Below are 4,963 nucleotides of genomic sequence, written 5' to 3' on the forward strand. Positions count from 1 at the left end.
GTGTGTGTGTGTGTGTGTGTGTGTGTGTGTGTGTGTGTGTGTGTGTGTGTGTGTGAGTGTGTGTGTGTGTGAGAGAGAGAGAGAGAATGTGGGTGTATTTATGTAAAAGGGAGATGAAAGTTAGTGTGTGTGAGAGAGAATTAGAGAAAGAAGAGAGAAAGATAGACAGAGAGACAGAGAGACAGAGAGACAGACAGACAGACAGACAGACAGGCAGGCAGGCAGAGTCAGGCAGGCAGACAGACAGCTTGACAGAGAAATAAAGAATGTGAGAGAAAGAATGAAGAAGGAAAAGATTATAAAAGATATGATGGGAATATTTAATTCTGCAACGTTCAGATTCGGAATGACCACCTTAGAAATGTTCAACTTTGTAATGATCAGCTTTGTAAAGAATACTGCATAAGGAATAACTTACCAAAATACGGGCAAATGACGACATCATACTTCCAATACTGTCACATAACGTCAGAAATCCCAAACCGATGTTTCTGAAAGTATAGAAATTAATTTTGAGGTCGTGAGTTCGATTCCTAGAGTGGGAAGCGATTTATGTCCTTAAACAAGACATTTCTTTTCATGTTGATCCGGTCTCTTCAATTGCAAGTAAGTGCCAGCGTAGTGCTGGTTCTGTCCTCTCTCCCTCGTGATGATTTTCCAGGTCTATGTTTGCACGTGATTTCATGGACATCTAACGTTATTAATGACTGCATGACACGTCACTAGATCCCATTCGCTTGTGAGTGACGGCTACGGCGGGTTTTCTGGTATGAATATGACTAAACTAATTCATATCTACGTGGTTGCTCGAACTGCTAAAAATTGGAGTATAATCTCCCTCAGAAATCCCCGTGCTACCTTACCAGAAAACCCCCACGCATTAGATAATGAGACGTGATCTCTACTAAACACTACACTTGAAAGCATCGTGAAGCCGGGAATATTGTTTTATCAAAAGAATTCGTGCTCAGAAACTGTTGTTGGCACTCCGTCGCTTACGACGTCGACGGTTCCAGTTGATCCGATTAACGGAACAGCCTGCTCGGGAAATTAACGTGCAACTGGCTGAGCACTCTAGAGACACATGTACCCTTAACGTAGTTCACGGAGATATTCAGCGTGACACAGCGTGACAAGGCTGACCCTTTAAATTACAGGCACAACAGAAAGAGGAAGTAAGAGTGAGAAAAGGTTGTGGTGAAAGAGTACAGCAGGGTTCACCACCATCCCCTGCCGGAGCCTCGTGGAACCTTAGGTGTTTTTGCTCAATAAACACTCACAACGCCCGGTCTGGGAATCGAAACTGCGATCCTATGATCACGAGTCCGCTGCCCTAACCACTGGGCAATTGCGCCTCCACGCTCAGAAACTAACCGTAAGCTAAACAACAATAGCAACGAGAGTAACGACACCCTCCCCGTCATATATGCATATATGTATAATAGACTAGAACCATTACATGGAAATGGCCTTGGAACGACTCAATGACCAGTAATTCTACGGAAAACTAGATAGCAATGCTGATAAATGAAGTATAAGCAAAACTGGTAAACTTACCAACAAATCAAAGGATGACTTAGCAAAAAGGAGTTGGATTACCTCACCAAATTTGAAGTGAAAACAAGCAATTTTTATGGACTTCCTAAAATCCATAAATCCAAACAGATCAACAGCAGCTTAAAAGATCTCCATGTTCCATATATAAAGGATTCCCAAACCAACTAATCTCAAATTGTGTCGGATTGTTGCAGGACCAGCGTCCGGCACTCAAAGATTAAGCAACTTGCTGCACATAATTTTAAAAACTTTCATGCAGATTAGTTCCCAGTTTCATCAGAGATGACATGGACTTCTTAAACCATATTCCAGAACTGGGAGATAAAAAAATGGTAGTAGTTGCTAGTCTCTACACAAATGTTACCCATATACATGGAAGAGAAGCGGCAGAATTCTGGATAAACAAACACCCACAAACAATTCCGGAGAGATTCTCAAAAGAATTTATACTTGAAGGTGAAATTCCCAAGAATTGGGGTGAAATGCATGAGGAAGGGGGTGAAATGCACGAAGAGGGGGATGAAATGCCCGAGGATGGGGGAAAGCCTGAGGAGGAGGGTGAACAGGCCGAAGAGGGGGTAAAATGCCCAAGGAGGATTGAAAAGCACGAGGAGGGGATGCAGTGTCCGAGGAGTGAGGTGAAATGCCCGAAGGGGGTTAAATTCTCCGAGGAAGGGAATTAAAATCCCAGAGGGGGTGAAAATCCCGAGGAGAGGGGTGAAAAGCCCGAGGAGGGGGTGAAATGCCTGAGAGGAGTGAAAATCCCGAGGAAGGGGTGAAGGGGCGAAAATACCGGGAAGTGGAAATACCGAGGGGGCGAAATTACCGAGGAGGCGAAAATATCGAGGAGGGGTGAAATGCTCGAGAATGGGGGTGAAATGCCCGAGGGGTGAAGGGGCGAAATTAACGAGGGGCGAAATTAACGAGGGGCGAAATTAACGAGGGGCGAAAATACCGGGAGGTGGAAAATACCGAAGGACGAAAATACCCAAGGGGACGAAATTACCGGGAGCTGGGGCGAAATTACCCAGGGGAATACCGCGGGGTGAAAATACAGAGAATACTAGAAAATGACTCCTTTTATGAAAACGTTGTAAATTATAGGCAGCAAAAAAACATTAAGAAAATCTTGCAACTTTAGTACTCAATCATGGAAAAGGCCTGACAGAAAAAGAAAAAGACCACATCACAAACTTCAAATGCAAACCAAGCTTTTTCTATGGCCTCCCCAAAATCCATAAAAGTCAAATAATTACTAATGTGTTTGTATTGTTTTGTTAAGGTCATATAGTATTAAAGATTGATAAGGACATATAGTATTAAAGAGTGATAAAAACAAAATACTACATACCTGAGGTTAGTAGGATATACTTCTGGTGCGTATAACCAAATTACGGTATTTGAAGCACTACTTCCAAACATGCCCATCATACTAAACACTGTATTGATAATGGAAAATACTTTATTTTGTCCTGAAATGAGTAATTGTAAACGTTATTTCATTTTACGTCTGAAGAAAATATGGTTGTAGAAAAGTTACAAGTTCTTATTTTATAAGCGGCAATTTCAGATTTTTGCTATACGAGATTAATAGAACGTTCAAGGATATTTCTTCATACGAGTTGCTTATATTTTTGCTTACATATTGTCTCCCAATATAAATCTGTTTGTATATAAGCCATTGCAATATTAACCATTTACCGGAGTTTTAAAATAGCTGTAAGGATTCTGTTTCAACCCTGTAATATATATATCCAGCATCTAATTCTCGCCATCTGTAATCTTTTGTCCAACAGACACGCACAAATACACACACACACATGTATGCATGTGTGTATATATATATATATATATATATATATATATATATATATATATACATATATGTTTTTATGCATGTATGTATGTATGTATGTATGTGTTTGTGTGTGTATGTGTAAAGAAAACACGTACTAGTTAAGCTGCTTGTAACAGACTGGAAATTTCATAGTGAAAACATGTTATTTCTGTTTTACTGCCTCTGTCTTTATCTACTCCTCTCTCCCTCTCTCTCTCTCTCTCTCACACACTCTCTCTCTCTCTCACACACACTCTCTCTCTCTCTCTTACTCCCCCCCTCTCTCTCTCTCTTAGCCTTTCTATCTGTGTATATATTAATATGTGTAATCTGTGTACGCGAATTTTCGGTGAAGCAATATGAAGAAACTAACCACACGTATAACTATACCCTTTTCACTCCTCACCAATAATCAATTAAAAGCCTTCATCTGGTTCAATAAGGCATTACGGTAACGATGAACAGACTACACGTGACGTAGTTTAAAGCACAGCAAGTTTCCGCCATGAAACTGAGTCTGCCTATAAACAGTATTGCGATATTTAACCGGTTTCTCGCGTTCTAATTTCAAATCCTGCCGAGGTTAACTTTACCTTTTATTTTACTGGTGTCAATAAAATAAGCACCATCCAAGGGTGGTGAACTATTGCAATGTTTGGTACGTGGGACGGGGTGTCATGTGGTAGCTGTTCCGGTTCTTTGTCTTCTGAGTTCAAATCCAGCTGTGGGCCATTTGGGTGATCGACTTACTCCGCCACTCTGTCTAAACTCTATTACAACCTGGTACTGAGGACTCCACTCTGTTATAAGCACTTGAATCAGGTTCCAGGTTGAGGATACTTTTCTCCATCCCTCTTTTGCCTCTTGGATGTCCTGAAAAAGGTCAGGTACACAGTCCTCTTCTCTAAGAAATATAAGCAGGCATCCTTCGAATCACAACTTGCCATCGTAAAATAAGAATCACTCAAGATTTTGAATGGAATAGTCAGATAACACTTTTTAGTATAGGTACAAGACCTGTAATTTGGTGGGGAATAGGTTTATTGATTACATCAACCCCAGTACACAACTGGTACTTATTTTATGGATCTCGAAAGGATGAAATGCAATATCGACCTGAAAAGCAACTTTTACTCTTTGAAAGCGTTCCTTAGGAGGAAGAGAGTAAATCATGCTCAAATCAAGGATTAAGTTGGTACGACTGCTTGAAACAAGGATTAAGTTGACGGGTAATCTTATTCGGAGTATAAAAAAAAGGAGCAAAATTTATTATTATGCATCTACCGAGCAGGGTGCAGGGTTAACTCAGGGATAAACGACAATAAAAGCTGGTATTTTAGTTGTACTGAAACATTGAGTCAAAATCAACATACCTGCAAAGTTGTTAACCAGGACTGCACAAAGAAGAGACACACCAGCTAAACCCTGAAATAATGCCACTGTTGAACGTCTTTCTAGCCTGGAAAATTTAAGAAACACGTTTATATACATACATACATACATACATACATACATGCATACATACATACATACATACACACACATACCTACATATATATATGCATATAT

General features: G+C 40.3%; 1 protein-coding gene and 1 long non-coding RNA gene across 2 annotated transcripts in view; both read right to left on the bottom strand.

Moving 5' to 3' along the window:
- The window catches only part of LOC106867571 (organic anion transporter 3), a 67,151-nt gene that overhangs the window by 35,191 nt on the left and 26,997 nt on the right, over window positions 1-4,963 (bottom strand). The window lies entirely within an intron of this gene.
- Window positions 4,767-4,963, bottom strand: part of LOC128249106 (uncharacterized) — a 4,021-nt gene continuing 3,824 nt past the window's right edge. The window contains exon 2 of the long non-coding RNA XR_008265233.1: window positions 4,767-4,853. This is a non-coding gene — a long non-coding RNA (uncharacterized LOC128249106). The remainder of the gene's footprint in view (window positions 4,854-4,963) is intronic.

The sequence above is a fragment of the Octopus bimaculoides genome, chromosome 11 (assembly GCF_001194135.2).
Source record: "Octopus bimaculoides isolate UCB-OBI-ISO-001 chromosome 11, ASM119413v2, whole genome shotgun sequence".
Classification (NCBI taxonomy): domain Eukaryota; kingdom Metazoa; phylum Mollusca; class Cephalopoda; order Octopoda; family Octopodidae; genus Octopus; species Octopus bimaculoides.